This window comes from Schistocerca piceifrons, chromosome 5 (genome assembly GCF_021461385.2).
Source record: "Schistocerca piceifrons isolate TAMUIC-IGC-003096 chromosome 5, iqSchPice1.1, whole genome shotgun sequence".
NCBI lineage: Eukaryota > Metazoa > Arthropoda > Insecta > Orthoptera > Acrididae > Schistocerca > Schistocerca piceifrons.
The window spans coordinates 134,365,368-134,375,326 of NC_060142.1; the positions used below are offsets into that span (position 1 = coordinate 134,365,368).

General features: G+C 42.4%; 1 non-coding gene across 1 annotated transcript; it reads left to right on the forward strand.

Annotated features, from left to right (window-relative positions):
* Positions 1-8,265: 8,265 nt before the first annotated feature.
* Positions 8,266-8,340, forward strand: Trnat-ugu. The gene has a single exon. It is a non-coding gene; the product is annotated as a tRNA-Thr (tRNA).
* Positions 8,341-9,959: the final 1,619 nt, after the last annotated feature.

A 9,959-nucleotide genomic window follows, 5' to 3' on the forward strand; every position in this document is an offset into this window, starting at 1 on the left:
AAATACTGCAGTAAAACAAACCCTGTCCCTTCCTTGTGTTATCCCACTATGTGTTTGTGTACACTTGGGTATTTGTGTTCTTCCTGTCTTTATGTGTTTATCTGATGAGAGTTACGTTGTAGAATTTTTCTGATAATATGTTATTTACTTTGTAAAGATGTTTACACATTAATTATTCTGTTTTGCTTTAATGCTCATGTGTGAAGTTGATGTTTCAAAAGTTATTCTGATCTTTTATGTATTTACTTACGTCATAATTCCTGTAACACTGATGTACATGTTTATTTCTATTCTTTTGTAAAGCCTCTGTACTACAAATGTTATGTGTACTGTTCTGTTCTTTAATGATGTATTTAGTGCCTTTGTAATTGTATTCTCATGTCGTAAATTTAAAATTGTAATTGACACCAGTTCATCAAATGAAGTAACTTGTAAGCATTCATTTCACTGCACACATTTCTGTTGGTCATAGTATATGCACAATATGTGAAAAAAAAAAGAGGACTGTTAGTGTTTGGACGTGTGTTGATAATTCAGCAAGGGACTGGTCAACAGCATTGCTGGTTCTAAGGACAATTCAAAAACTTTGTGAGTACACAAGTGGTGGTTTATAGACTTGCTATATTCTCCACAAGACTCTTCGATGGTGATTGTGCACCTGCAGAGTCGCAACAGATGGCTGTTGGCCATCTCTACAAGGATTATAATGGGTCCACATCTTTGATGGCCCACCAGTACCATTGTTTCTACAAGGACTACAGTGGGTCTGCATCTTTGATGGCCCACCAATACCATTATTTCTACAAGGACTACAGTGGGTCTGCATCTTTGATGGCCCACCAATACCATTATCTCTACAAGGACCATAGTGGATCTGCATCTTTGATGGCCCACGAATACCGTAATTTCTACCAGGACTACAGTGAGTCTACTCTGTGATGACCTACCTACCCAATATTCCTCAAAGCTTCGACTGACTCTGCGGTGGGTTTGCTCTGTTGTGGCCCATTACCTGTATGCATGTCAAGAGTCAGCATTGTCTTTCTGTTGGAAGGACATCACTACTTCTTCAAGACTGCATGGAAATCCACTACTTCCGTTTGCATTTTCTTTTACTGCTCAGACTTGGAGAAAAACACTGCTATTTTACTGTGATGAATAATCAGGACTGTCTTTATGGACTGTGAGAAAATTTTAGCTTATGACAAACATTGTATCAATAAGTGTGTGCATTTGATTTCTCTGTTATTGTAATTGTGAAAAATTTTAACAAATATGTATTGGCCAGTGCCCAAAAACAATTTTTTGTGGGGAGCATGGGGCTATGTAAGTAGCCTGTTTAGGTTTTTATATTGGTAACGCCACGTACCGCTCTCTATGAAAATCACTGGCTGTGCTGTGTCCAGTCTGTGGCTAGTTTGCATTGTTGTCTGCCATTGTAGTGTTGGGCAGTTGGCTGTTAACAGCGCGTAGCGTTGGGCAGTTGGAGGTGAGCCCCCAGCAGTGGTGGATGTGGGGAGAGAAATGGCGGAGTTTTGAAATTTGTAAGACTGGATGTCATGAACTGCTATGTATATTATGATTTTTCGACACTATTAAAGTAAATACATTGTTTGTTCTCTATTAAAATCTTTCATTTCCTAACTATGCCTATCAGTAGTTAGTGCCTTCCGTAGTTTGAATCTTTATTTAGCTGGCAGTAGTGGCGCTCGCTGTGTTGCAGTAGTTTGAGTAACCAAGACTTTTGTGAGGTAAGTGATTTGTGAAACGTATAGGTTAATGTTAGTTAGGGCCATTCTTTTGTAGGGATTTTTGAAAGTCATATTGCGTTGCGCTAAAAGTATTGTATGTCAGTTTAAGCACAGTCTTGTATAATTTTTCTAAGGGGACGTTTCATACGTGTTTTAAACTACCTATGAACGAAGTTAATTAACTGTCCAACTTGTCTTTAACGACATGGAACATGACGTATTACAAGTCGTCGTGAAGAGATTCCAACCAACGGGGAGTGGAGACGAGTGTCACGTCTTGTCAATGAAATCGGTTTCAAAACCGACATGAATTGCCGTTCTCAATAAATGCAGGCCCATCTCAACCAGTTTCGGAGCGATAGCAAGAGAACTGTTTGCAAAGGTCCTTTGGACTCGGATACCCTGCATAAGACCAATGTTCATAGCGGCACTGAAGCTGAACGTTTGCAGTGCGCCAAGGAGCTATCTGTGGGCGTTGAGCTTGGTTTGAAGACTCTCGATCTGGCCTCTCTTCCAATAGTGCTAAACGTCTAGTGCACCGGTAGCTCAATGAGGCATTCAGCCGGCAGTGTGTGAAATGTTAGCACAGGTTGGATATGGTCCGATGATCTTTCGTTGATTTCTGTACCAAGACTTGAGTCCACCAATTCAGGTTACAGTCAACATGAACCAAAAAGCTTATGTCGTCATTCGCGTTGGCCAAGTGTTCCTCTTTATTCCGTAGCGTCACACCTGCCTTACGAAATGACAAAATTTTTGTTGTTTTGTGCTAGTGAGTGACAGTAAGCTGGTGGTAGAACGTACCACTGCTGGACTAAACGATACTTACAAAGTAGCTGTTGAAATGTGTATGAGGAACTGAATATGAAGGTAGATCGACTGGATGATGGCCTGAAACAGAAACTCGGAGACACACTAGTTGTAGAAACTGAAGCAAATGCAGATCAAACAATCCCATCGTCGCAGAATGTTCCATCCTCCGAATTAGGGCTATTTATGAAATATCGATATTTTTCCTTAAGCGTATCCGTATATAGTCTTTATACTTTCCTCCAGTATATCGATATCAGAATGGCAGTATCGAATGCCGATATTTTTACTTTATTTTGTATTTTTTTAACAATTTTTGGTAAATATTTTATATTTTAGCAGAACATAATTTTACTTTCACTGTGACAAGGAGTCCTAGTACCTTTTGAACTTTCATCGCGTCCAACCTTTCTCTTTGACTGTGTGAAGCAAGTATATGTGGCACAAAGTAAGCCGGATTGCACTGGGGGGGTGAAGGTGTGAATGGAATAATAAGGTTTCCGATGTGAAGAAATAGTACACTAGCAGCATTAAAAAAACCATTTTTAATTCAACTAGTGTGCTATTTCTTCACATCAGCATTCTTTGAAAACAATTGCTGAAAATGATAAACTAAATGACAAGAGTGGTCTTTACGGTGGGCGGAGACGTTTGAAGGGAAATGCTGACGTAATCGGCAGTCGGCGCTATAATCTGTCCACCATAAGAATAAACCTGGCCTAAACAAACACAAACGCAATGATTGGTCAGAAACCGCAGCACACGTGCACTGGTGTTGTTACGTTCTTGGAAGCAGGTTCTACTTATGTATTAGATCTCTTATTACTAAATTATTCGTACATTTACGTAGAAAACGCTTGAGTCAATTTACTAAAATAGCTAATATGGAAGGACTACAGAGCCCTCTACTCCTTGTGGTGAGGACGCCGTTGCCATGGATTATGAAGCGTATATCAGGTGCCCTCTAGTTCGTGCAGCGAGGACGCCGTCGTCATGGTAGCAGCTGGTGTGTTCGTATGGTGTTATCTTTGCCTTGGCCACGGCGTCCGTTGCCGTGGTAGCGGTATGTCATGGCTCTTCATCCACTGAAAAGTTGTCACTTATTTGAGGCTGTGGATATATCGACAATCAAGGATTGTCGGATCGTGCAGCCACGTCTCGATCCCTGAGTCAACAGATGGGGACGTTTGCAAAAAAACAACCATCTGCACGATGTAATGATCCCGATAGGAGGGAAAAGAAGTATGGAAGTATACGATACTAAGGATAAATTACGATTTTTCAGTAAATTAAACTCAAATTAGTTATATTTCTTGTGTGTGTAATTATGATGCAATGTTTTTCAATGTCATTAATATACAATATTTCGATCCAAGAGAGATTGAAAAAGCAAGGTACATTTATTTAAACTGTTTTAAGACGAATATTTCATTAGGAACTGTTATGTTTCGCTCACATAGGCTTATTCCAAATGTCAACGTAGGTGACTAAGAAATTGCATGTTACAAAATTTTGCCACGAAAACCTGATTATTCACTACACTTAGTATGAAAAACAAATAAGTTTAATAATACTTTTGTACTGTATACTCACGTAATTTACCGATTTGCACTTTTTAACCCCATTATTATGCAAATGAGAAAGGTCATACTCAACACTTTGTAATCCAGCTATTTCACTTGGTTGACACTTGTAATTATTTGTAAAATGCACCATTTATGGTTTTAATCCAAACACCTGAGCACCAGAATCATTTGTAACTATTTCATGTAAATAATTCATTTAATAACAATTTAATTGACTCTAAAAAAGAGATAATTTGTTGATCTCTTTGGAAGGTTATAAATACGAGCACTGTCAAAGACTGGCAGGAAGTTGGCTCAGTGTAGTTGTGGAAGTCACGTCGGTCAGTGTTTTTAGTGCCAGCTAATTCCATTGTATGTAAACATATTTGGATCGCAGAACCAAAGAGGTTGATGCACAAGATGTAACTGTTTTGTCAGAGATGCCATGTAAACTTTACGTGTGTTTTTTAAAGAGGAATAAAAACGTGTGATGACTTTTATAAAACTACTAGGTGTCTCCAGCCTTACCTTTTTTTAAAAATCCGGACCTCTTATAAATATATGATACCCTAGACAACAAAAGTGAAGAGCTATAAACTTTACCTTTGAAACAGTATTATTCAGCGTTATGACGACCACCCTGTAAACATCTTTGAAATGTTTTGATGAGAAGTTATATTCTCCTAAAGCATGTGACATTTTATTTACTAACATAAAACTGAATTTTCATCATATTAAGGTAGGGGGGCCGTTACAATGAACAGTTCGACGACGTTTGCAGCAGGATGGACTATCAGCTCGGAGACCATGGCTGTAGTTACCCTTGACGCTGCATCACAGAATGGAGCGCCTGCGATGGTGTACTCAACGACGAACCTGGCTGCACGAATGGCAAAACGTCATTTTTTTCGGATGAATCCAGGTTCTGTTTACAGCAGCATGATGGTCGCATCCGTGTTTGGCGACATCGCGGTGAACGCACATTGGAAGCGTGTATTCGTCATCACCATACTGGCGTATCAGCCGGCGTGATGGTATGGGGTGCCATTGGTTACACGTCTCGGTCACCTATTGTTCGCATTGACGGCCCTTTCAGCAGTGGACGTTACATTTCAGATGTATTACGACCCGTGGCTCTACCCTTCATTCGATCCATGCGAAACCCTAAATTTCAGCAGTACAATGCACGATAGTATGTTGCAGGTCCTGTACGGGTCTTTCTGGATACAGAAAATGTTCGATTGCTGCTGTGGCAGCACATTCTCCAGATCTCTCACCAATTGAAAACGACTGGTCAACGGTGGCCGAGCAATTGGCTCGTCACAATACGCCAGTCACTACTCTTGATGAACTGTGGTATCGTGTTGAAGCTGCATGGGCAGCTGTACATGTACACTCCTTCCACGCTCTGTTTGACTCAATGCCCAGGCGTATCAAGGCCGTTATTACGGCCAGAGGTGGTTTCTCAGGATCTATGCACCCAAATTGCGTGAAAGTGTAATCACATGTCAGTTCTAGTATAATGTATTTTCCCAATGAATACCCGTTTATCATCTGCATTTCGTCTTGGTGTAGCAAGTTTAATGGCCAGTAGTGTACTTAGCGATGCAGTCTAAACAGTATACCGTACATAAAACTTTGTATACAGAATTGTAACTGAGCAAATTAAAGTATAAAAACAACCTGGAATCGAACCCAGGACCTCTCCAACAGGCAGATCCGCAAACTATCGCAACCGCTGCACAACAACTAGCTCTTAATTTCTGTTACTAATCAGTGTGTTAATGTGTCCATTTAGGGTAGTTAGTCATGTAGTCAGTCATTCTTCCGCATTTATTGGCTGTAAAAAGTTCTTGATCATGTACAAAGCATTCCTATTTCATTTTTTGATGACAAAGTCGAATGCTCTTCTGCCCACTCACGTGTATTCGAAGAATGTGTCTGGTGATCTTCGGAATTGGTGATATTTATGAAATTCTCCATGGAGATTCCTCCCTTTGTAAATTTGATGCACAGCTTTCCTTTTCCCTTTATATATTTAAGTAAATCTAATTCTGTAGCCTTACTCTCCAGCTACAGTATTCTACAGGTTAAGGATGCCGTTTTATAGAAACAGCTGGTTGACTCTAAGCAGCCATCTTGTAGAGCGACATGGTCGCTCGTACGCAGGACACCCGAGCTTTTCGCTCAATGTTGCTGCTTGTCGCTGGAGTGTCGCATGTCCAGAAGTCGCTCGCTGTTGGTCGCTTCTATTGCTCACGTAGAAAACGGCCTTAGGTCCACTCCGACAACACGTCTTTCTATTCCAGCATCTCAAGCGATAATAAAAAGTATTATAAATCTATGGTCAGGGATGCTTTATCAGCAATGAGTAGCATCGCCCACAAAGAGTTTATTCTCGCAATCAATTTCTTTGGCTGCCGCAAGTACCTTAATTCTCAAGCGCGCTAAGTGCGAAATTCGTTGAATTACCATCTGTGCCATGGAGCAGTCAGCATAAGTGATATATACAATCCATCTCTAAAAAATGGTCAAAATGGCTCTGAGCACTATGGGACTCAACTGCTGAGGTCATTAGTCCCCTAGAACTTAGAACTAGGTAAACCTAACTAACCTAAGGACATCACAAACATCCATGCCCGAGGCAGAATTCGAACCTGCGACCGTAGCGGTCTTGCGGTTCCAGACTGCAGCGCCTTTAACCGCACGGCCACTTCGGCCGGCAAATCCATCTCTAAATCAGCACATTGGTTAAGTCGTTTTGTGTCAGTACACTCATCCGTTTTGCGTCCTAAATCAACAACAACGAAATGACAACAACCACGTTCACATGGTGCACGCTTAGCTTCCCGGTTCGACGAACGTTCAGGATCCCTACTGCATATCGAGTGGTACTTAATGTCACCTGATCTTAATCTCATGGAATACGTCTGGAACTAATAGGAAAAGCGATGATACGAAGCAGCCAATATTCCTGTGATGCAACACCTTTACTAGATGCAATACTTTCTGCTGAGTATGTCATACATGCAGAAACTTGTAGACTCTGTCTTTCACCGATCTGAGGCCGTTATCAATGGTAACAGAATGGTACAGTACAGTAAGACGACCCAACCTCTTAGGCGAATAAAAAAATGGGTAGCAACTAATTTCAACGGGAAAAATGTGCCGTAACTATCGCGGCATAGCTGAGATCATGCCGTGCTCCGCAGATGAGGATAATGCTGAAGGACCTTTCTCGCTGCCAGCGAGAGGGCGCAGAGAGCAGCAAAGGAGCATGCTGCTAGCGCAACTGGTGTCGACGAAACGATAATTAAACCAAGACCCTAGGCTGCCGACAGGCGTCGATATACATCAACGGAGACGGTTCAAGATGTGTGCTCCGATCGGGACTCGAACCCATGATCTTCTGCTTACATGGCAGACGCTCTATCCATCTAAGCCACCGAGGGCACAGAGGACAGTGCGACTGCAGAGATTTATCCCTTCCACGCTCACCCTGAGACCCCCATTCCCAACTTAATGTCCACACACTACATTCGTAGTGCCCCTGTCCATTACACTCATTACTCGCGGCAGGCAATCTTACTGAGTCCCGTAAGAGTTCGGGCAACGCGTGTGCATCCAGCACAGAAGAAGAAGGTCAATGGCCAGTTAGCCTTGACTATATGAAGATGGAACGGGCAGGTACTTTTTTCAGTTTCTATAGTAATGTGTTACTACAACTTTAATCTTGGCACAATTCAGTGCACCTTTAACCCATACGGACACAGACTCTGATTTATTTACTTTACGGCGATTCCTCGTCCTAAGAACCAAAGGCATTGTAGACATGTAATAAGATGAAGCTTTATACACTGTAAGGCACGAACGACTTCGCCCCCTAAATTTAAGCGGCATTACACTTACTAATGCCATCTTCATATACTTCAGACTAACAGACCATTGACCTTCTTCTTCTGTGCTGGATGCACACGCATTGCCCGAACTCTTACGGGACTCAGTAAGATTGTGTGCCGCGAGTAATGAGTGTAATGGGTAGGGGCACTACGAATGTAGTGTGTGGACATTAAGTTGGCAATGTGGGTCTCACGGGGAGCGTGCAAGGGATAAATCCCTGCAGTCATACTATCCTCTGTGCCCTCGGTGGCTCAGATGGATAGAGCGTCTGCCATGTAAGCAGGAGATCCCGGGTTCGTGTCCCGGTCGGGGCACACATTTTGAACTGTCCCCGATGATGTATATCAACGCCTATGTAGGGTCTTAATTTAATCATCATTTCATTCTAGAGCGCTGCATGGTCGCCGATGATATCTGTTCTTTCGGACATGTCCGAAAGAACAGATACCATCTTCATATGGTGTTGACGAGCTGATGACCGGACAACCGAGTGTAGTGTGGGCTGGAGGAGCGGAACAAGTCCTATAGTTGGAGTAACGGCCGAGGAAGGCGCTTGGAGGCTGGCAGCTGAGTGGGAAGACGACAAGGTGATATCGGCGCCTACTGTTGCTTGAGAAACAATTAAAATCGCTCAAAAGAGGAAAGGCCTCTGGACCTGATGGGATACCAGTTCAATTTTACACAGAGTACGCGAAGGAACTTGCCCCCCTTCTTGCAGCGGTGTACCGTAGGTCTCTAGAAGAGCGTAGCGTTCCAAAGGATTGGAAAAGGGCACAGGTCATCCCCGTTTTCAAGAAGGGACGTCGAACAGATGTGCAGAACTATAGATCTATATCTCTAACGTCGATCAGTTGCAGAATTTTGGAACACGTATTGTGTTCGAGTATAATGACTTTTCTGGAGACTAGAAATCTACTCTGTAGGAATCAGCATGGGTTTCGAAAAAGACGGTCATGTGAAACCCAGCTCGCGCTATTCGTCCACGAGACTCAGAGGGCCATAGACACGGGTTCACAGGTAGATGCCGTGTTTCTTGACTTCCGCAAGGCGTTCGATACAGTTCCCCACAGTCGTTTAATGAACAAAGTAAGAGCATATGGACTATCAGACCAATTGTGTGATTGGATTGAGGAGTTCCTAGATAACAGGACGCAGCATGTTATTCTCAATGGAGAGAAGTCTTCCGAAGTAAGAGTGATTTCAGGTGTGCCGCAGGGGAGTGTCATAGGACCGTTGCTATTCACAATATACATAAATGACCTGGTGGATGACATCGGAAGTTCACTGAGGCTTTTTGCAGATGATGCTGTGGTGTACCGAGAGGTTGTAACAATGGAAAATTGTATTGAAATGCAGGAGGATCTGCAGCGAATTGACGCATGGTGCAGGGAATGGCAATTGAATCTCAATGTAGACAAGTGTAATGTGCTGCGAATATACAGAAAGATAGATCCTTTATCATTTAGCTACAAAATAGCAGGTCAGCAACTGGAAGCAGTTAATACCATAAATTATCTGGGAGTACGCATTAGGAGTGATTTAAAATGGAATGATCATATAATGTTGATCGTCGGTAAAGCAGATGCCAGACTGAGATTCATTGGAAGAATCCTAAGGAAATGCAATCCGAAAACAAAGGAAGTAGGTTACAGTACGCTTGTTCGCCCACTGCTTGAATACTGCTCAGCAGTGTGGGATCCGTACCAGATAGGGTTGATAGAAGAGATAGAGAAGATCCAACGGAGAGCAGCGCGCTTCGTTACAGGATCATTTAGTAATCGCGAAAGCGTTACGGAGATGATAGATAAACTCCAGTGGAAGACTCTGCAGGAGAGACGCTCAGTAGCTCGGTACGGGCTTTTATTGAAGTTTCGAGAACATACCTTCACCGAAGAGTCAAGCAGTATATTGCTCCCTCCTACGTATATCTCGC